Raw genomic sequence first — 23,981 nt, 5'->3', positions numbered from 1 at the left:
CTTGGCATTTTGAATGAGGGATTGAAGGCTCTTAAGTTTTCTATGAGGCCATCTGTTTATGTTTAGCTCTCTGCATCTTTTCTTCAACAATGTTGACCCTATCCCTAGTTCCTTTGCTGCCATGATTATCGGCATCTCAAAGTACTTCGCTATCTCTTCAAACTCCAATGGTCTCAATCTATTTGCCACCTTCCGGTCACCGTGATCAGTGGTGGCAGCACTAGAACTACCTGTAGCCTCACCACCGGATTTACAGTCTTCACTGAAACTAACCAATGGTAAATTACCATCCTCCCAACAATCCCATAAGCTTATGTCTTTAAGGGGATCCAAATCATGAAACTCATTTCTAGAAATGATGTTTTGATCTTTGTTAAGTACTGTGGAAACATTCTGATCGAGCACTTCATGCGATTTTTCCGACAACTCGAAATCCTGATGGTTGAGCAGGTCACCACTGCAAAAATCAAACCATGTTTTGATCAATATAAACAAAATCACTTTTCTGTGCGAAAGATGGTGTAATGAGTGACATTTATATATACCTGAACAGATCCTGATGATCAAAGTACTGAAACCGATCGAGGTCATCTATGGGGTTTTGATGATCTGCAGGCGGATCCATTTGTGAGGAAGAAGTTAAAGAGTCGCGGTAAGAATGTGCTGATTTATATAAGGGAAGTGGGAGAAGTAACGAATAACAAATAAAGAGGAAATGAATGGTCTTTGAGCCGTAACCTTATTCTGTGATGATTTATATAAGGGAAGTGGGAGAAGTAATAAATAACAAATAAAGAGGAAATGAATGGTCTTTGAGCCGTTACCTTCTTCTGTGATGATTTATATAAGGTAAGTGGGAGGAGTAATAAATAAAAAATAAAGAGGAAATGAATGGTCTTTGAGCCGTAACCTTCTTCTTCAATTCACACACATATACGTATATGTTGCTGCAAATTAGGACTTTTGTGCCTCATGCATTTAATGCATCACATGCCTACTGCATATTCTTGACTTTGAAGCTACGTACTAGTTTTGAATTTCCCCAGTAGCACACTTTTCATTAGAAAGTACTCCAAGTCTTCACACATGCAAATTATGACTTGAGTGTCGCTATAGGTAACTAATAAAACTTTATTTTTTTTAACCCCTTAAATATCAGTACAAGCATCTAACATCGACATTTAAATTCTAAATTTCTTTTTATTACTAAAACTAGCATCTATTCAAGTCTATAAACCATGAATCTTGGGAACACGACAAAACCCAAATAAGTCTTATCATCTATGTAAAAACTCAGGGTTTTTACCAGTGAATCTATCAGTAGCGGAGCTTGAACAATTAACTTGGGGGAGGGGGGCCGAAAATATTATAAACTGAAATTAACAAAAAAAAAAATCAAAATCAAAATTTGAACAATAACCAATAACTCATTTAACAATAACCAAATCTATAAGTTCATAACTTATAAATCAAATTGGAAAATCGCCAAATCACAAATGACAGCCAAATTAAAAAGAAACTCAGTAAGACAGTAGTAACGCATAAATAGGCAACAGATTGACTGAAAACAGTAGCAGCAGTGCAATACGCCAACACCAACAATCAACAATCTTACAATCAGAAAAGAAAGAACATCTGAATAGGATTTGGGTCTCGGGATTACATACCTGATTTCTGTGAAGTGAGAATGGGGACTTGGGCACTTGGCGATGGCGATTGGCGAGAGTGAGACCAGGCGACTTACTTGGCGAGACAGCGACAAACGAACAGCAGGCGAGATAGGCAGCGAATTGGGAAAATGGGGATGAATCGATTTTGATTTCTTGATACCGCTTGGTCGCTTGGAGAATTGGGAGTATTGGACCATTCTAATTAGGAATCGGGAGGGGCCAAAGCCCAAGTTTGAAGATAGCAGTCTTATAACTATTTTATTTTGAACTACAATTCCTACTTCTAGCCCAATAATACTACGCCCCTAGAATCTATGAGGGCTAGTGTAAACATTATGGTCATATATCATTAAGATTCTATGGACTTAGAATGTGTGATTCCGCCTCATTCCCTGTTCCTTGTTTAATTGTGGGCTTAAGGCAGGGTCACCCATCCAAAATGCCCTTGCAATCTTAATGATATACGACTAGTTTACGTCAATCGACTATAAAAGAACTTGTAGGACTTATAATGCAAATTTCGTCAAAATTTGTTGAAACATTCGTAATGATGGAACTCGCTAACTACGTTATAAAATATTCATAGTGGTAATACCAAGGATAAAACAGGGAGTATAAAAGCACACATAGAATACTCTATCATCCCAAAACAATAAACTCCTTTTAAATTGACTCAGTTCAAGTTACAATAAGAAATTTCCAAGGTCGTCATGTGACATCAGGAGGGTTGTTCCTCACCATAATCAATTTCTTGTACTACGAAAAGTTTTCCACATCTTTTTCCAAACTCTTGAAGTCCCAATCAAAATGCAAATTTCGGGACGAAATTCCCTCTAACGGGGGGATAATGTGACAACCATCAACTTTCGGTCAACTCAAAGTCAAACCAAGTCAACAAGTCAAACCGGTCAACTCCATTAACCCTTGTATGTTAGGGTTTACGTTATGTAATCACTGTACAATTAGCTATTTTAATGAGAAAACATCAATTGGAAAGTTCATGTGTTTGATATTCCTTAGCCTTAACAGTGCTAAACAACGAACCAAAGCGATAAAACACTATTGCACAATCATAGGGATTGTGTAGGACTCTAAATCATGGCTTAACGGGGTCTATGGACCTTGCGTTGCGAAGCCGGACACTCAAAAAGATCACAAATGAAACCTCTCAATCTCATTCAAACCCTACTCAATATTACTTGACGCTAATAGGATCAAAACCCATACACTACGATATAAATTGACGTTAATAGCAACATAGTATAGTACAATGTTATAATTATAATCAAATTAAATTATGATACCCTATTAAAATCAAATCAAAGTATAATGCTCTAATTAAATTAAAAGAATCAAACTTGAATTCTCTAATTAAACTTCAAATCAAAGTAGATTGTTATAATCAAATAATAACCCATCTTTTATAAAACTCCATTTGTATAAACTTTACTTTAAATTTTATAAAACTCTTATATTAATTATGTAAAAGATGCTTGTGTTAGTGGGAAATTATGAAGACCACCAAAAGCAAAAAAGATTATTCTCATGGTCTCCCACTCACACCTCCCATCCACTTTCCTTTCATTTTTCTCCCAACACATTATTCTCTTCACCACTTAAACCTACTCTATTCTTTCTCTCACTCTCAATCTCGAAATTTATCCAAGAAATACTCATATTCCAGCCAAGAACAATCTATTATACTCAAATCTTCATCCCTCTTGAAGCATTCATCAATGTATGTTGTTAAAAGTTTCAAATTCATACAAGAAACAAATTAAATCCACCAAAATATCTAAAACTCATTTTATGCATAAACCTGATTTTTCTCAGAATCCCATCAATAAAATAAGAAGTTCTGGAAATTTTCAGAAAATAACTTATTCTTATTGAATTACTATAATTATTGCAATAAAGTAGGGCCATAATTCACATAAAATACTTTTTGCATTCAATAAATTATGAGAAAATTCTGGGATGACCAATATATTGATTAAACATAATTTATGAAGTTTCATGCATTTATATTACTGTTTACTATTATTTATGATTTTATTGATTAATTAATAATGAAATATATAAAAAATACTTCCCTTAGTCACAAATATCTGAAACTTATACACTGGGCTCTACATCATGTTATAAAATTATGGTTAATTTTACAGATTTTTTGAGAATCATTTACTATTTTTCCCGAATTTTGTGTTGTTTAATCATTAAAATATTAAATAAATACTAAAACAGTTCAGAAAAATATACAAATTTTACAGTAATTCATATTGTATGAAATAATGATTTCCTAATAATTTCATAAATTTTCAATACTGTTTACTATTTAAAACTATTTTCCTAAGTATTTAAGCATGTAAAAATGCATTTTAATGATTATTTCATATAAATAATTGTTAAAATCTGTAAATAATTATAATTGGGTAAGTTATTATTTTAATAAGAATTTATTAAAATCTGACCTAAATTGAAAATATAAATTAATTATGCAAAGTAATTAATTCAATTTAAAATTCATTTAACAAATGAATACCTTAATATTATAATCAAAATGAATTATTGTTAATTCATCTAATATAAGAATATGTGTCTAATTATTTGTATTAGTACTCTATTCTCGTTTAGCAGTTCCTAAACCAAAACTATTAATTATATTAGGTTCTATGCCATTTTGACCCGAACCGTCTATCGTACGACACACGCATTTCGTTTTGGGACTAATGTGAGTAATCTACCCCATATTTTATAATTTTCAATACTTTTGGGGTGTATCATGTGGTTCTAATATGTTCCAACTTCATTTTATTGTTTTATCACAATTGAGACATTGTTGGGACATTTATACGTGAGTCATTAATTGTATAACTATTGTTTGTTTACGCTACATGTACTTGTAGTGCATTATCATTTTTAGTCTAATCTCCATGACTATGCCCGTATTCTTGAGGTACGTTATGGACAATAATAGCGCTATTGGGTTGACCACCCCGCCTTGGGACGCTAAGGTGATTGATCGCACGTGGTTGAGTGTGTATGATGATTAGATGCTCCATCCTATATATATTTATATATATATATATATATATATATATATATATATATATATATATATATATACATATGTATATATAGGGTGAGGACTTATTGTTGTTGTTATCATTTGTTAATCAATTTTTGATATATAAACCGTTATCTCAAATACAATTGTTTGCCGACTTCAAAAGAAAACAAATTTCCAATTATAAAGGTTCCAACTTCACAATTTTCTCTACTAAAATTAGATTACTCACCAACTCTCGTAGTTGACCTGTTTTTACCCATGATGCAGATTTGAAGAATGAAGTTGATGAAAAATAGGTTGTGCCTTAGAAATCCACAAGACTATTTAAATTTGATGTAATAAATGTTGTTCATATTTGGATTTGTATTTGTATGTTGTGGATCTTGTTTGCATACTTAGTACTTAATTGAATCTAATCATATTATAACATAGTTGTCATGAGACTTTGAACAATATATCACGCCTCGATCGATTCCGCGAGGATCGGGGTGTGACAGCCACCACCTCACGGTGTTGGTTAGGGTTTCTAGCCCATTTTTGTTCAAGCATCCAAAAAGCAAATTTATACACGCAAGCAAAAGCACACCGCCACCCAACAATAATAAGGTTTGAATGACTGGTTTTAAATATTCATTTTGTAAAATCATTTAAAAACCAATAGTATTCCTCTTTGTTATGAACCTTTAGGCTTTGTTTACTAAATTTAGTATTACGTTGTCATTAAAAATATAATAATGCAAAAGTTAGGCCATAATCTTTTTGTTTTATTAGTTGTCTTAATTCTAAAAGTTATGTAATTATTATGTAAATCTGGTTACTTATTTAGCTTATTTTAATATAATTTACATTATAATTTAGGGATGGAAAAAATCCTCATACCCAACAGGAAACCCGAAACCCGCACCCATTTTGACCGGGGAATGCCTATTCCTCCAAGTTGACTGGGGATGGGGAATCTCCAAATAAAAAAGTGGGGATGGGGATGAGGATACCCCTAGACCCCGACCCTGGACCCGACCCAGTATATGTATATTAATATATACAAATAATAGAAAGCATATATTTATAATGTACTTTATAATATCTAAAAGTTTATCCAAATAACCAAACTCATTAGTCATTGCTTGGTTGAAATTGTACTTTTCCTTCTTTTATCTAATTTAACCTTGTGTATAATTTTTTTTCTCATTGATTTATCTATTTTACCTTAAATATCACTATGATATTTTTTTTTTCTATTTGATTTTTCATGTATGTATTTAAATTTTGTAGAAAAGTTGTTTATAGTTTTTATGCAATCTATGAATATTTTTATGTTTTTAAAAATATTTAAACTTGTATAAGTAAAATTGAAACTTATATTTTTTCATTACGTAAAAGTTTTCATATTAAAAGAGAAAAAGAAATTCCCGAATCCCCGCTGGGGATTCCTGGTCCCCGTTAGGGGTGGGGATGAGGATTCATTTATATTCCCCGGTGGGGATGTGGATGGGGATAGATATTGAAATGAGAATATGGGGACGAGTATGAGGATTGGGGTCCCCTGTATTCCCCGCCCCCGTTGCCATCTCTAATTATAATCGTACTTATTTATTCGTGGAATAAAATAAAATTTTACAAGTATTTGAACCCTAGGAAAAAAGTAGAATAATAACAATATATTAATTTATTTTGTAGTTATCATTATATATATATATATATATATATATATATATATATATATATATTATAATATAAAATTTTAAATAAAACATAACAAGGTTACCACCTTAAAATAATAAAATTAAGATAGCAAGCAATTAATCAACTCTTTATCTCATTATGATTTTTAAACGATTAATTATTTTCTAAAATCTTGTTATACGAAAATTTTGTCTAAATTTATAAAAGTAATCATGTTTTAATTTGTCAAATTATAAAAGTAACCATGTTTTATGTTTTTCATATATGAAAAACATATTACGAAAAAAAGTGCTAGCATCATCCCGTTTTAAATAAACTTCACATATTATTTTTGTTTTTAAACAGAGATGTTGACAAAACAACTATTTATTTTGTTTAGGATTAATGTGTGTGTATATATATATATATATATATATATATATATATATATATATATATATATAACCAATATATTTCGTGTTCTTTAAAGTATAGCATGTTTTTACTCTCCAGATGTGTTGAATGGTTTTAAGGCATTTGGAATTCCTAAACATAAATTTGTACTAAAAATAAGTGTTCCAATCATGTTACTTCATAATATCGACCAAACCAAATGACAATGAAATGGTACTAGATTACATATTGTTAGGCTTGGAAGACACGTCATTGAAGCCAGAATCGTATATCCTAGATTCTTTAACTAGACTACTTATATTCCTCGTATGAAATTAACTCCGTCTAATAAAAGAATCTCATTACGTTTTCAGCCAAGACAATTTCCTATATCTGTTTATTTTGCTATGCCCATTAATAAAAATCAAGGATAATCATTATCACATGTTGGATTATGCTTGTATAGGTCTGTCTTCACTCATTGTCATTTATATGTTGTTGTTTTCCGCGTCACAAGTAAAAAAATGATTGAAAGTACTCACATATGACGATTATAGATATTTAGGCATTTTAATTAACAAAACAAAAAATGTTGTCTACAAAAAAAGTCGTCAAACTAATAAAACAAAAAATGTTGTCTACAAAGTGGTCATTCAACGATTATAGATATTTAGGCATTTCATTATTTTTTTAGACATTTAATTTCAATGTTACAATAATGCTAAATCTGTTTCTGTTACTTTATCTTTTTTTATTGTGCCAACTTTTTTATACCTTTATATTATATGTATATTTTTATATGTTCTCCACATTTAGGCTGTGTTTATCAGCTAGCTTATTTTTCGAGCTTTTTTATGTTGTTGTGTTTGGTAAGCCAAAAAGTAGCTTATAAGCCAGCTTTTTGAAAAGCTACTTAGACTAGCTTTTTAGGAGTTTTTTTAAAATTTTCCAAATACACCTTTAATTAATTATAGAAACACATACTCCTACATGTCATTTTATGTAATTTTATATATTTCAGCTAGTTTTACCAAACGTTATTTTTTATCAGCTAGCTTTTCAGCTATCAGCTAGCTTTTTATTTAAAAGCTAGTTTTTCAGCTATCAGCTAGTACGCCAAACATAGCCTTAACGCGGGTCATAATCTAGTTCGGTACCGGACTGAAAGCCTAATCTTTATACATCTCTAACTTTAACCAACTTCCAACAATTAGCCACGAAGATATACCCTTTCAATCATATGCACATTTAACAAAAGATGCCCTAAATTCCGTAAGTAACAATAAGTGGTGGAACGGAAATCGTCATTCTTTAAACTTAAAGCGATAAGCGTCTTTGTTAGGAAATGGGCCGGCCCAACATAGCAACCAGGTCCCAGAAAAAAAAGAACGTTATGCTTCTAGGGTTTCAAAATACACCAATTTTGCCTATATAATCAAATATCTGCTCGACTCTAAGGTATCACAGCCTCACACACATCTCAATACCAAAGAATAGATCGTAAGTTTTTCTTATCAGTGTTAATGTTTGCTTTTAGGATTTTAATCTGCATGTAGCACCCCGGGCTTCTCTGAAAAATCAAATTGGATGAAGAAGAAAGCCCCAATGCTCGTGCTAAATCAGATATACAGCCGTCAAGTGTTGCAGTTCAGCCTATTTGTACCTTTTTCCATGGCCGTTTCTGTGTCAAATCGACCGCTACAGATCATCAAATCTATGTTTTTGTTTATCAAATTTATATATTCTGCCTCACCACACCTTAAGCCTTTCTCTTTAATTTCTTTTGGAAAGAGGTCTAGTCATGGAGGCATATAGTTAACCCTAAGCGGCGTTAACGTGGAGGTTTAAATTTTTTTACTGTTTTTCCCTCTAAAAATTTCCGCTATATCTATTAATTTATCGCACGTTATGTTGATTAATCTGTTTTTCGGCAATGACTTGACGATTTATCCGCGCTTCTGAGATTGATCAATGAAGTAAAGGATATAAAATGGTTGAATTTCTTAATATGAGCCGATTATGCATAAATTTTAATACTCTTAACATGATTTTTGATGTTTGATTATGTCTTTCTAGAAGATTTTTGTAAACTATTGCAGTGATGATTAAATATACAGCTTTAAGCCAGTTCTGCTTCTGAAAATTCGTGATTGATAGAGCTGTTTTTTACTCTGAGCAAATTTCTTTTATATTTTAAAGAATATCTATTGATTTTAAGTAAGCTGATGATGATATGATCCACATTTATGAGGTGCAATGGATCCGAGACCCTGTTTTACAGGGAGAACCACTTGGTGAAGCTGTATTTTAAATGATATTACTGGATTTAACTGAGGCTGTCTATATAGTCGATCAAGCTTATTTACATTTAGTTGAATTGTATTCTATTTAATCAATGTAAAATTTATTGAGTTTTAACTATACTCTTTGCCTTGAAATACACAATGGTTTGGAGTCTGAAAAAACTCATAGAGTATTGTGTTGTCATCAGCTTCTTCTCTCGTAACATTAACGAGATTGGAGTTAAATAACAGCACTAGATTTGTATCAAATATATATTTTATTGATTATTTATTCTCTTTTCGTAATGTATTTCTGTATTTGTTGGATTTACTATTTGCTTTAACAGCACTAAATTTCTATCAAATATATATTTGGAGATTATTTATTGTCTTTTTTCGTATTGTATTTCTGTATTTGTTAGTATTCTTGCTTGAAGCCCCTTAGTACTGTTTTAGATGATTTGCAGGTTTTCTGCACTTGGTTTGTTTGTGGAGGACTGTTGAAAGGGCAGAGGAACCAGTATTGCAACTGTGTTATTATAGAATACTGTTTAGTGGAAGCTGGATTCATACCTAATTGATAATTATCGACAATTAGTGTCTCTTTATGTAATCAGCATGTAGTTTTAACATTGAAGTACTGTTGATTATTTACTACTTTTAAGATTAGTGTCTCAAGATTATTCAATTCTCCACCTTTGAGATATCCAAAAGTTGATAAGAGCGTAGCTTCTAAAAAACTGACCATTAATAAGAATCAAAATTGTTGCTTGAAATCGCAACTTAAAAAACAAAGAAAGATCATATTCTCTTGTCCCTTACTAGTCAAAAATTAAGCAAATGCGTATTAATAACTTACGTCCATAACTTTACCTTGTGAAAGTGAAGCGGGGTTCTTACATATTCAATGTCTCGTGAATATGCAAGTGATAATAATCTTCATTTTTATATTGGCAAAAAACATTTTTTAACCTTATTACCTGTACCACAAAATAGCCTCTGTGCTAGTTCAATGGCAATCTCTCTCGTACAACATAAACAGTATTTGTTGTTGTAAATGAACCGAGTTCTGTCAGCTTGAAAATTAAATATTAATCATTTCAAATACTTTTTTATGATGTCCGAACTACGTAACAAACCATCTAATATCGAGATACAATTCACCCATATTATTAAGAAAATTTAAATATGACACAAATCATCATTTGACATGTAGAAGGATAATATTAAGAAAAATTAAATATTTGACATGGTAATATTACGAAAAATTAAATATGACATGGTAGAAGGATAGTAGGAAGCAATCATTTGACATGGTAGAATGATAGGAGGAATCATTTGACTCAAAATTTCATTTGCTTTGCAATCAGATTTTCCAAATCCCACAAATGAGCGATTCAAAGTCCTTCCTCCAAATTGTCTCCTTTGTAAAGTGCAAGTGCAAGAAAGTTGTGACAAAGTTGGATAAAAAGTCTGTATTGAGAAATGATTTATGGGTCTAATCATGTATGGAAATTTGAAAGGGAAATTATCTGTAATGTATATGTTTTTGATTTAGACAAAAATCATGAAATTTAAATGATCTTGAATGTTGATATGGAGATAATCATGACATATAAAAAAATAAAAAATGATCATGAGTTAGTATTTGTATACAAGTAAATCATATGTATGTAATTGGGTTTGATAAGTTTATGAGGCATGCTTGTGTTATGCTATTAGACATGCTTCCAAATGTAATCACATGTCCAAACTGGTATTATACTTTGCATTGATGTTTTGAAAGATGTAACATGTGCATGTAATATATTTAACAAGTCCCAGCAAGCTTGCCTGTCCCATAGAGCCCGTAAAATTATTTATATATATAATTTCTCTTGCACAAAATACTAGTATAATTTTTGTGTAGTTGAGTTGGCTAGAGTTGCATCCTTTAATCCTATCAATCCACTTTGATTCCCACCTTAGGTTAATAATTTTATAACTTATATGTTTGTTATATTATGAATGTTTATTTTTAATAGAATCATCTAAGGTGTATACTGTGTATAAAAAACAATCAAATTTAAACCGAACGATATACATTGGATATCCAATTGTAATTGGATTGAATCGGTTCAGTCGGTTTATGACCATTCAGATCCAATCTAAAATTGAACCTATTTAATTTAGTTGTTATCCAATTATCATCCAAGGGAATGTCTAATTATTATCCACTTGGATATATCCAATTATATTCGAAGGGAAATTCTAATATTTTCGGAAAAGTTTCGTTTTTGTCTCAAATTTTTTTTTGAATAGAAAAGTCCGGATTATTTGATTTTAAACAATAATATGTTATTGCCTGTTAAAAGAAAAAAACGAACTTTTTTGTTAATCCGAGCCAAAATGAAATAGAGACTTTTATGTTCAATTTTTTTTACGGACTAAAATGAAATTTTTTCGAAAATATTGAGACTTTTCTGACAATTTCCCATATTCCAATTATCACCCATCTATTATACAATTATTATGAAATTATAACGCAATTATCATCGAACTACATATACAACTATCGATTGTTATTATCCGTATGTTATATTATCTATTACTATTAGTCTATATATGGATGTTTATTTTTATTTGTCATATAAGGTGTATACTGTGTATAAAAAACAATCCAATTTAAATCGACCAATATACATTGGATACACCTTTTAATACTATTTCAATACTATTGATTGTTATCATATTTTGGTTTTTATTGAATTTTTAAAAGTAATTATCCAACGGATAAAACAAACCAGTCCAATGTTTAATCGATTCGGTTCGGTCGACCAAGATTAATTGGATTTGATCCGTTCTATAGAAAAACATTAGATATCCAATTATGAACACCCCTAGAATCATACATTAGATTAGTTGGTGGAAGCTCAACTCTTTATCACGGATCGATTTTCGATTCCATTTAGCTTCTTTTTTTTTTTTTTTTTTTTTTTTTTTTTTTTTTTAATTTTTGTTTAGTGTGTTTATAACTCAAAGATGGTTGTAGTTTATTTAATTTATATATTTACTTTTAATCGTTCGATTATAATCTCATTATTTTCAATATTTTTTATTTAATTCAATTTACATTTTTTTAATCTTATGATATATATTTATTTATGAGGGTTCTTTTTTCTTTTTGAACCGCACAATACACTATCTCCAGAACGACCATGTTGTTAATATGTAATGAAAAAACAAATTAGATATATTGTAAAGTGTACTCTTATGTATCGTCACGATGTAGGAATCATTATTTGAAATGAACTTATTTTTATGTCATGTTGATGAAATTTAAAATTGATCGCCTCGCTAACAGAAATAAAAGACATAGAAGTTAGGAAAAATAAAAAGGAAGCTTATGAAAGGTTATTTCTCTGACCAAAGACTATTATTACATTGGGTCAAAGATTTGCAAACTTAGACATATGCCAAAACATGAGTTATATTAAAATGGTTTGTAACTAGAATTTTTAATTCTAGATGTTGTGATTATTAATTATTATAAACGAGAGTTTGACAATTATTTATGGTATGCCAGCTATTAAGGCTATGATCGTCTATGTTTATATACAAGAGTTGTTATTAGTGAATGGGCCGGGCCTAGACAGCATCCAGCCCATTAAAAAAAATGAACGTTTTATCTATATACAATCAGTTTTATCTATATATAATCAAATGATATAATCACAGCCTAACAGATACATCTGCTCGACTTTTAAGGATCGTAAGTTTCTCTTTAGCAGAGTTTATGTTTGCTTTTAGGGTTTTAATCTTGCATGTAGCACCCCGGGCTTCTCTGAAAAAACGAATATAATGAAGAAGAAAGCCCCAATGCTCGTGCTAAATCAGATATACAGCCCTCAAGTGTTGCAGTTCAGCCTCTTTGTACCTTTTTCTATGGCCGCTTCTGTGTCAAATTGACGGCTACAGATCATCAGAACTAGGTTTTTGTTTATCCATTTCATATTTTCTGCCTCACCACACCTTGAGCTTTTTCCTCCAATTTCTATTGGAATATATATTTTTACCACTCTTTTTATCCTCTAAAATTATCCGATATAAGTATCTATTTATTTGAACATTTCGGCAATGACTTGAATGATTTATCCGCGCTTCCGAGAGTGATCAATGAAGTAAAGGATATAAAATGGTTGAATTTCTTAATATGAGCCGATTCTGGATATATGTAAATAATTTTAACATGATTTTTTGATGTTTGGTTATGTCTTTCTTCAAGATTTTGGAAAATTCTTGCAGTGATGATTAATTATACAGCTTTAAGCCAGTTCTGCTTCTGAGAATTCATGATTGATAGAGCTGTTTTTTCCTCTGAGCTTTGATTCTTAAAATGATTTTCAACTTAAAAGAACTTCTTTTTAATAAGCCGATGATGATATAATCCAAATGTATGAGGTATGGTGGATCCAAGACCCTGTTTGACAGGGAGAACCACTTGTTGAAGCTGTATTTCAGATGATATTACCGGATTAAACTGAGGTTCTATCTATTTAATCGACTAATCTTTTGTTAGGTTAATTGCATTTGATCCGATCAATTCACCATAATTGACTGAGTTTTAACTATACTCTTTGCCTTGAATTTCATAACGGTTTGGAGTCTGAAAAAACTCAGAGAGCATTGTGTTGTCATCAGCTTTTTCTTTCGTGTCATTAACGAGATTGGAGTTAAATAACTGCACTAGATATTATCAAATATATATTTTGTTATACTTTATTCGTTTTTCTAATATTTTTTCACTAAACTGTGATTACATTGATTTTTTTTCCTTTAGTTTTAATATTCGTCACATCATTTGATATGATTGAAGACTTTTGCATTGTATAGCTGTTTTAGATGTTTTGCAGGTTTTAAGCACTTTGTTTGTTTAGAATACTGATAAAGGTTCGAAAATGAGTCACTAGAATTGATCATCTGTTTCATGATTCATCCTTAGAACGAAACGTTGTAATACCTGATGGTTGTTATCTTTAAAGCTAGGTTAATATCTTGTTTATTTACAATGTTATTTAGTAATTTGATATTATGAAGTTATTATTATGTAATGTGCAACTGTTAAACCTTTTAAATGTGTTGGATTCATCCTCAGAACGAAACATTGTAATACCTGATGAACTTTTTATGGAAATGATATGTGGGTTAATCATGTATGGAAATTTGAAAAGGAAATTATTTATTGAATACATCAAGTGAAGCCATTGGTTACTGCGTTATGAACTATCAGGAAATTAAAGGCATGATTAACATAATCATTACAAATTTTCAATGAATTAGTATATGTAGAGAAGTATGGATATATGTTGTGATTGCAAACTTAGACTCATGTCAAAACATGAGTTATATTGAAATGGTTTGTTTCTAGAATGTTGATTTATGTTGTGGTTGTTTATTATTATAAACAAGAGCTCGATAATGTTTTATGGTATGCTAACTATTAAGGCTATGATTGTCTATGCTTATTGTTAGGATTTGGAGGACCAGAAGGTTTCTAAAATCAATAAATAGCTTGAATATGTTTAAAAGGTCGTGTAATCATTTTTCAAATATGATTTTTTGATCCTATCTTTAGGGTATTCACGGCGTTGTAAAAATTCAGACAAGGTTTCGATAAATCTTCGATTAGAACCTAGTTGATGCCCGACCGACTAGAAGACACCTAACGATTAATCCCTTCATACACAATGAGTGGCTAAATACCACACGATAAAATTTTAATACTTTGAAGAAGTTCTATCTTAATAGAAACTATTTGATGAATGATTAATGTTGTATTAATCATATTAATCTATTTTGTTATGATATTAGTGGTATTTACGAAATTTGTTATAATATTAGTCATATTTATTTTTTTATTAACAAATTAGTAATTTAGGGTGTCTAATTATTTTTTTAACCCCAGTCCACCGACTAGCAAAATCGAGCATTTTTTACAACCTTGGTTACACGTAATACAAATTATGAGGATAATTCTTCATGGAACAGTTTTGTATCAAGGCACTATATGTGCCCACAAATTATGGTTTTATAAATTTCGAATTCTTATGATTACTAAAGATAAAATCAATCAGCATTAAATGTTGGGTTTATCTCATATTTAAGGGATAGTTGTTTTATGGTTAAGTGTGAGAAATCTATTCTACTATAATAGTTTTATAATACTTTTCTTAGTAAATAAATTTCTAAACATGGTGTTGTCCCACGGGGCCCTACCATTTAGTTGGATCAAGATCAAACTCATTTTACACAAACGTGCATTATGCATCTTATAACTTGTCTAAAATCAAGCTTTGAACTCCATTGATAATCTGTAAAATCCATTGCAATAGAATGACTAGGGGGAAATCTCCAGAAAAGTCCCAATATTTTCGGAAAAGTTACACTTTAGTCCCAAGATTTTTTTTTGAACGAAAAAGTCCTTAAAATCGGCAAAAATTTGCAGTTTGACCCTTTTTGACCGGGTGGAACCGGTGCCAAATTAATTTGGGACTATTTCGTAAACTAACCCAAAATATTGAGACTTTTCTGTAAACAAAAATATTATGACTTTTCTGCAAACAAAACCCTTATTATTATTATTATTATTATTATTATTATTATTATTATTATTATTATTATTATTAAAAATATAAATAAGAATACTATTTTTTGAACTTGTATTATTAATATTGTTAATAATACATATAAATGCATTTAAATGAAAAAATAATATTGATGACATTGATTAAGGGTAGAGGTGGAGGAGATGGTGATACTTTTACCATTGAAATCATGAATGTCGGCTTGTATATTTTTACTTTGTATATGGTCATTTCACATTTGTTATTATTGTTTTCAATTTAGAGTATTAATACTTAACAATCAAATTTAAAATACTTCCTCAAATCTCAATCGTTCAAACAAAATATTCATAAATGAATCATTTGTGTTGCACACATATGTATGCCCGTATTTCATTTTGTACCCGAACACATAATAAAACTATTGTTAATAATAAAAAATGATAATATAAAAAATCTCATTGAAATCTATTTTAACAAAAACTATTTACTAGTTTTGATTCACCACCCCACATCTCTTTTTATAGTGAAGACTTCGATGCATACCTATTGACGAGTTATTCTTAAATTTATTAATAAAGTATGTATTCATAAGGTTACATAGAGTTATGATCACAAAAATATAATAAAACGAAATAAATCTAATTGAAGCAATTATAATAGTAATTGAAAAAGCATGTGAACAAAGAAACACAAAACCAGTTCAGGTAGTCTTCATCAAATTCTTTTAAGAGCCCTTGATATTGATTTTTGGGCTGCAATTTATTTCTACTAAGAATACCTGGACGCACATCAAGAATATGAACAAAAAAAATACAACGACGATGGACATGACATGACGAAGGTGGGGTGTGTGGCCAGCAAACTCAAAACTTATAATTTAGAGTTTGAGGATTTTTAGACATGTAGATTAAATAGGGATTTAATTACCAGCTAAATTATGGTAGAACGTTTCAACTATTTGGTATTCCTATTATGCCCTTATTTCAACCATCCATAACTTACATTCAACTAATCCAAACCATCACATCCATTTACCAAATTATAATTACCAAAAACCTACAACCATCCATACATAATAATAATAATAATAATAATAATAATAATAATAATAAGAGTTTTGTTTGCAGAAAAATCATAATATTTTTGTTTACAGAAAAGTCCCAATATTTTGGGTTAGTTTACGAAATAGTCCCAAATTAATTTGGTACCGGTTCCACCCGGTCAAAAAGGGTCAAACTGCAAATTTTTGCTGGTTTTCAGGACTTTTTTACAACCTTGGTTACACGAATTATGAGGATAATTCTTCATGGAACAACTTTGTATCAAGGCACTATATGTGCCCACAAATTATGGTTTTATAAATTTCGAATTCTTATGATTACTAAAGATAAAATCAATCAGCATTAAATGTTGGGTTTATCTCATATTTAAGGGATAGTTGTTTTATGGATAAGTGTGAGAAATCTATTCTACTATAATAGTTTTATAATACTTTTCTTAGTAAATAAATTTCTAAACATGGTGTTGTCCCACGGGGCCCTACCATTTGGTTGGATCAAGATTAAACTCATTTTACACAAACGTGCATTATGCATCTCATAACTTGTCTAAAATCAAACTTTGAACTCCATTGATAATCTATAAAATCCATTGCAATAGAATGACTAGGTGACATTAAAATCATCAACATTTATATACAAGAATTGTTAAATGTTTATGATATGCAAATGGTCAAATTCTATATTATATATGTTTATAGTATGTAGCTTGTTAAATATATATGTAATGCAAAGTTAATGGTTATGATTATTTATGGTTACAAACACAAGGTTTCCTGATGCTTATGGTATACAAAATGTAAATGGAATGTTGAAAAGTATATTAAGGAGATATTCATAAAAAGTAGGTATATATACTTAGGAGTTTTTTTTGTTATCGTATAAATAAGGAAAATTGTTACTGTAGCACAACAAAGTTTAACAAATTTATACATTTAGTCACTAATTTTTTTTTGCGCAATTAGTCCTTAACATTAGGATTGACCGTCTAATTAAGGGTTTGGGGGAAATTGTCTCAGGTTTACAGGTCACGTGCCGACGTGTCTTGACCTACGTGGACTTCAGATAGACCATGTCACCGTACACAGTGGCATATGTTCCTTAAATGGAACCCTCAATTTAACCAAGTCCAATACATTCTTACCCCAAATTAGGTCATTCTCTCCCTCCCGATACCCTCCTCCTGATCGTTAAAACCAAACAATGTCTGCCTCGGTTGGTCGATCCATCAAACCCTTCGTATTCGACACCATGGAGATGATGAACAATGTTCCCTGTGTAAGTGTAAAGATGGAATCAGCATCGAAAGAACTTCGTGGACTGATGACATCCCAGCTCGCAGGTTTTGGAACTACAAAAATTCGTTTGTAAGTATTCCTAATCTTTATTTCCACCCAATTTGGTATCTTTACCTGGAAAATGCACAAATTTATGTTAATTGTAACCCTAATTGTATTGTCTATTTGTAATCAGTCAAGTGCAACTCCAAGCTGTAAATTTTTCTTGTGGAAAGACGATGAAATAGAGGAGGGGTATTACAAAGACCAACTTTGTAAGATGAGGTATGAGCTACGCAAAAAGGAAGACTACAGTGAGGTTGTGAAGGCTTAAAAGAAAGTGGTTCACTCGAGCAAGTTAGGGATGAACTGTAGGAGTTGAGGGAAGCTGAGAATGAAGTTTTTGAGATATAGTTGATGGAGATTAATAAGAAAAATGCTATCATGAAGACTTACATGGGATATACAAAGTGTTTCATCCTTGTTTTGTTCATTGTAATCATTGGGATGTGGTTGAAATGTGTCTGAGTATATGGTAGTACTGATGGTTGATGATATATAATTATAACTACTCTTTTAGATAGTATATGGGTAGTTGATCATCACATTAAAAAGTTTTTTGGTTATTGGATGTGTGACAACCCAGAGAATACGTCGTCAACCGCCGTATGTATCTAACGATAACACATGAAAATATAATAAGGACGATCTTGTAACTACCTAATATATGTCAATACCTAATATATGTCAATATATTCGACCAACACCTTAATAACGTCAAACTCTTAGGCTAAAAAATAAGTTCACTAAAAGTCACGTCACTTTGAGAACAGGTTAACATATTTAGATTCTATATGATACCACGGTCCTAGAAATATAGGTTTTGCAACAATCCGGCTCAGTATGGGTGAGATATAACCTTTATAGTAAATAAGTATCTATTGTACTTTAGAAGTTACAATGATGAAAACTACAAGGAAAATGGTTGACTTTTGGAAAAAGTCACCAACTAGACGATCATAATACTACTTAAAGTATGAATTATGAAACAAAGAACACCTAAACTGGAAACCGTATGAGGGAATTATGATTTTTATGAAACTATAACAATAATAAAAACTAATCGAAAAACGGAAGTTAAAACTAGCCAAAACAACCAAAAGGAAAGTTGTAAAGAACAACGAGACCTACAAAAATATATAAGAGTCATAGAAAACCGAGTTCGTACGTGAGAGTTATGAATTTTCCAAGATTATAAAGCATCTTCGCGAGCACCCGCATGCAAGGCGCGACACATATTCTCTCCAGGATACGGATGATGTGGCAGCATGAGAACGGGACACGTGTTAACGCCTAGTGGTTCACGTGCATTACGTGGTGCGCAATGCGCGATGTGCATATGAAAATCTCCCTATAAATAGCAGACTCAGATTTATCCCTTCTCACACCACAAACACGCCTCACACACACACACACACACACACACACACTCTCTCTCTCTCTCTCTCTCTCTCAATATTTGGACAAATAACTCCCGAACGCCTCTCGAGTGCTGGATCTCCCAGTTTTCTACCCTACATCAACGATTTCACAAATTACAGTGTAACATCCTGTTTCCTGTCATTTTTTATTTCATGGTCGTGGGCCGGAAGTCGATTGTTTAAAGGCTTTGGGCCTTAAGGAGATAATTTTTAGACCTTTTTAAAGGAGGAAATGATGGTTGCGAGATCTTAACCTTCGAATTGTGTTTTGGTCCGAAGGGCAGAAAAGGGAAAGTCATAGGCTGGGTTCTTGCATGAAATATGGATTTTTGTTTGACAAGTTTTTAGTCCAAGATATCTAGATAATATTGTAGGGATCTTCAATACCTTTACGTGGATATAAAGATCGTCGAAAACAAAGTTGGAATGCATAAGAAATAGGAAACCACAACTCGACGTAAGCTCATAAGCATTCGTAAAGTAGAAGCGACGAGATCACGAAACGAAAAGGGAAGAGGTTCAATAGAGCCTTAGCATGACTGATCAATAAGAACTTTAAGTTTCCTCTTATTGTAAAACAAAATAGAGATAAGACTCTAATCGAATAAACACTAAAAGAATGACAAGAAGTTGAATAATTAGAATTAGAAGTATACATTCAACTGCCTCACGAAACAATCGTTCGCTAGTTGACAAGCACCCAACAAAATTAAAACTTAAAAGAAAAGTTTAATCATTAAACACTTCTGGACGCAACCACCAGCCTCACAATGGAACTCAAAACAGTTCCAAATCTCATTGCAAAAATAAACCTTAAGAAGAAAGCGTCCTTCTATAAAGCTACGCCATAGGAATAATTTCAAAGTTTTAAATTCATTAAGATCCTCTCAATAAGGTGCCTCCACGTCACGCACTACAAGTTGAATTTCAGGGACAAAATTTCCTTCAACAGGGAGGGGATGTGATAACAAACAGAATACGTCATCAACCGCTGTATGAATCTAACGATAAAACACGAAAATATAATAAGAATGATCGTGTAACTACCTAATATATGCCAATATATTCGACTAACACCTTAATTATGTCAAACCTTAGGCTCGAAAATAAGTATACTAAAAGTCGCGTCACATTGAGAGCAGGTTAACATATTTAGATTTTATACGATACCGCGATCCCCAAAATATAGGTTTTGCAACAATCTGACTCAGTGTGTGTGAGATATGACATTTATATTAAATAAGTATCTATCGTATTTTAGAAGTTACAACGACGAAAACTACAATGAAAATGGTTGACTTTTGGAAAAACTCACAAACTAGACAATCGTAGTACTACTTAAAGTAGGAATTATGAAACAAAGAATACCTAAAACGGAAACCATATGAGGGAATTATGATTTTAATGAAATCATAACAGTAATAAAAACTAATCGAAAAACGGAAGTTAAAACTAGCCAAAACAACCAAAAGGAAAGTTGTAGAGAACGACGAGACCTACAAAAACATATAAGAGTCGTAGAAAATGGAGTTCGTACGTGGGAGTTATGAATTTTCCATGATTATAAAGCATCTTTGCGAGCACCCACACGCAAGACGCGACATGCATTATGACACTCTGATCCTCCTGGATACTGATGACATGGCACTGTGAGAACAAGGATTCGATTGCGTGGGGACAAGGCTTGAAAACTCAAACCTTGAGTTAATGCTTAAGATCAATGTCTGCTTCTGATTATAAGTTCCAGTCAAGTCTGGCAAGACCAGTCAAGACTTGAAGATGAAGATCAACAAAGTACTTCAAGTATTAAATATGAGACTATGAGTATAACCAAGGTAAAGACAATAAATGAACACAAGGAATGTTTGAAAGAATGATTTGAGAGAAAGATGCAAGTGAAGTAAATGTAAAAATATCTATCTTTGGAGCAACAATCCGTCTACTATTCTTGTCATTAAATGCTCCTTATATAGGAGAAAGAGTTACATCGGATAAACCAAGTTACTTACATAGGACCGGATAAAGTGATTACTTCTGACACTTCAGATTATCCATTTTGACAAAATAAACTAAGTCCTATGAACTGTTACATCAAGTAAAAGACAAGAATAATAAATGCAAGACGGAAAGATAATCTCTGAACAAATTCTTCACTTCAGACATAATCTCTTCCACTCCGGACACCATCATCACTTCGGACCACAGACTGACTCTGGAACATATCTCACTTCGGAACTAAGACTGACTTCGCAACATACAAGAGTTAGAGATTGGTAGAGGTTCACTTTCAGGTTCCAACAATCTCTCCCTAACTGAACTTAGCAATCCAATCAGCTTAGTTAGAATCTTCCTTAATGAACACGTACGCCCGGTACAACCATTCTCTAACTCCGATGTACCATTGCAGCTGACTTATGAACTTTAACTTCACGTGCTCGGGTGTTTCAGACTTTGATGCTCGACTTATGAACTTCTGAAGGGACTTGGTGGAAACCAGGAATTTGTCAAGGACTCGGAAGAAGTCCTTATGGTTTGTTTTTCGTTGATGATAGACAAAACCTAGTACTGGTTCATCTATAGGTCCTTCTGCCAAGATTTCTGCTTCTGGCAGTTTGAAGTCGATTTTGGCAAAGTATTTTTCTGTTCCGAATAGATGGGCCAGCTCAAAGTCGCATCGAAAAAATTCAGCAACGTAATCTTTGAGGAAGCTCAAAGCCGCGTGGTAAGCGCCCATACTCAGATCATCAGTTTAATGATTTCAGAAGTGTGCCGCAATTGTCAGAATGTCGTTTGGGTTGATAACAGGGAAGTCGGCGTCAGTGATGGTTTTCTGAATTGGTTTGTTTCAGAAGATGTGGTACCGGAACAACACACAGTTGAGTTCAAACTTGGTTAGGATCCTCCTTCCGAATCCGGAAATCTTGGTGATCATTTTTTGAGACCAGACTTCTTTTTGAGGAAGTGCGTTCTTGGAATAAAAGGTCTTCAATCTTTCACATTCAGTCCGGATGATCATTTGAGTTGATCAAGATGAGCTTCTTTTTCAGCAACAGTGGGTCCAGATTTGTTAGCTTCGGACAATGAGTTAAGGATTGCATTAAGCTTTGAATCCAGTCTAGAAAGCTTTTCATCAATCTTTGTGTTGAGTCCGGACACAGAAGATTCGATGGCATCAACTTTCTTCATGGTATCAGAGAGGTTGTATCGAAGTTCCAGAAGGGCAAAAGGATCAATGTATTCCCTGCAGATGATCATGTGTCCGAAGTGGAGGTCTGAGATGCATGCTTGTCATCTCCTAAATTCACTGGTGATTCCGGGGCAGGACCAGGCTTGGTTGTTGTAGCAGCAGTGTCTTGTTTGGGAGTGGATTCAGTTTCACCTTCAGGATTGACTTGGACTTGATCCTCTATATGAATTTCTTCGTCAATTGGTTCCGAAGACGATGAAGATAGTCCGAAGTCCAAATCCAGCCTTGACGAGGAGGGCTTTGAAGGAAATGGAAATGATGAGAACATCTTGGGAGCAGCGATTGAGGCACCTTCATCGTCGAACATAACTTTGTCAGAATGTTCTTCATTTGGATCAGGATGCATGGAATCATGAAGATGAGTCTTTGGATTTTCTCCGGAAGCATATTCCAGATCGATGATTTCATCAGTGGGGGCAACGAAGGGCAAGTTGCTCTAAATGGCCGTATTCCTTATGGAGATGAGAGTTGCTTCGACCTTGGATCTGGAGACCTCCGGATGTCTTGACTAAGCCCTGTCAATAAAATATTCCCACATAGGATCGTTACCTCCTGTTCGTCCTGTACCCTTACCGGGTATCAGACCAGTTGAGGCATCTAATGTCACAACTAGCATTCTAGCTAGGAAATTCTGTACTCTTGTAAACATTACCTACTGTAAACTCGTAAACCCTAATTCATGTTGTGCTTGAAATTCAACCCACTTTCATGAAACTTAACTTTTTGGGCCATAATGGGCCTAAAATGGATTGGTTTACCCTAATGGGCCTTATTGGGCCATAACAAATCCAAATAACTTTAATGGACTCAAATCCATTCTTTTATGCACATTGGGCCGTGAACCACCTCTAAAAGCCCAATGGGCCGAAAACCTACTTAATAGGCTCATGGTTTCGAACAAAATCAAAAAATGGCCCAAGAATAAACCACTCCCTTCCTCCTAAGCCAAAGAATTCGGCCCATGTAAAGGAAAAGAAGGAGGAATAAAAATAAAGGAGAATTGGAGGATTTTTGTGCACTTGCCACCTCTTTATTGCATGGTGGGTTTCCATGCAAGTCAACTCACTCCTTCTCTCCTCTCTTCTTCTTCTTCTTGGCCGATTCCCACTCTCTCCACCTCATTCTCTTTGAAAATATCTCAAGAATACTCTCTCAAGCACTCATCCTCCATCCATCAAAAATTTCGAGAATCACAAAAGCTCCAAGAAGATTCTTCCCTAATATCACCAATCCTTG

General features: G+C 32.5%; 10 non-coding genes across 10 annotated transcripts; all 10 read left to right on the top strand.

Annotated features, from left to right (window-relative positions):
* Positions 1 to 8,341: 8,341 nt before the first annotated feature.
* Positions 8,342 to 8,501, top strand: LOC145168147 (small nucleolar RNA snoR134). The gene has a single exon (XR_013741734.1). It is a non-coding gene; the product is annotated as a small nucleolar RNA snoR134 (small nucleolar RNA).
* A 222-nt stretch (positions 8,502 to 8,723) lies between these two features.
* On the top strand, positions 8,724 to 8,811 carry LOC145168136 (small nucleolar RNA U36a). The gene has a single exon (XR_013741723.1). It is a non-coding gene; the product is annotated as a small nucleolar RNA U36a (small nucleolar RNA).
* A 75-nt stretch (positions 8,812 to 8,886) lies between these two features.
* Positions 8,887 to 8,977, top strand: LOC145168110 (small nucleolar RNA Z223). Its single transcript, XR_013741697.1, has one exon. It is a non-coding gene; the product is annotated as a small nucleolar RNA Z223 (small nucleolar RNA).
* Positions 8,978 to 9,016: 39 nt separating this feature from the next.
* Positions 9,017 to 9,132, top strand: LOC145168117 (small nucleolar RNA Z278). Its single transcript, XR_013741704.1, has one exon. It is a non-coding gene; the product is annotated as a small nucleolar RNA Z278 (small nucleolar RNA).
* A 98-nt stretch (positions 9,133 to 9,230) lies between these two features.
* LOC145168127 (small nucleolar RNA snoR97) lies at positions 9,231 to 9,339 on the top strand. Its single transcript, XR_013741714.1, has one exon. It is a non-coding gene; the product is annotated as a small nucleolar RNA snoR97 (small nucleolar RNA).
* A 3,537-nt stretch (positions 9,340 to 12,876) lies between these two features.
* Positions 12,877 to 13,036, top strand: LOC145168146 (small nucleolar RNA snoR134). Its single transcript, XR_013741733.1, has one exon. It is a non-coding gene; the product is annotated as a small nucleolar RNA snoR134 (small nucleolar RNA).
* Positions 13,037 to 13,188: 152 nt separating this feature from the next.
* LOC145168139 (small nucleolar RNA U36a) lies at positions 13,189 to 13,277 on the top strand. The gene has a single exon (XR_013741726.1). It is a non-coding gene; the product is annotated as a small nucleolar RNA U36a (small nucleolar RNA).
* Positions 13,278 to 13,352: 75 nt separating this feature from the next.
* On the top strand, positions 13,353 to 13,444 carry LOC145168109 (small nucleolar RNA Z223). The gene has a single exon (XR_013741696.1). It is a non-coding gene; the product is annotated as a small nucleolar RNA Z223 (small nucleolar RNA).
* A 43-nt stretch (positions 13,445 to 13,487) lies between these two features.
* On the top strand, positions 13,488 to 13,603 carry LOC145168116 (small nucleolar RNA Z278). The gene has a single exon (XR_013741703.1). It is a non-coding gene; the product is annotated as a small nucleolar RNA Z278 (small nucleolar RNA).
* Positions 13,604 to 13,701: 98 nt separating this feature from the next.
* LOC145168130 (small nucleolar RNA snoR97) lies at positions 13,702 to 13,810 on the top strand. The gene has a single exon (XR_013741717.1). It is a non-coding gene; the product is annotated as a small nucleolar RNA snoR97 (small nucleolar RNA).
* The last annotated feature ends 10,171 nt before the right edge of the window (positions 13,811 to 23,981 follow it).

This window comes from Lactuca virosa, chromosome 3, assembly GCF_052849685.1.
Source record: "Lactuca virosa cultivar CGN04683 chromosome 3, Lactuca_virosa_CGN04683_v6, whole genome shotgun sequence".
NCBI lineage: Eukaryota > Viridiplantae > Streptophyta > Magnoliopsida > Asterales > Asteraceae > Lactuca > Lactuca virosa.
Note: the sequence above shows the minus strand (reverse complement) of the source record. Positions and strands in the feature narration are given on the sequence as shown.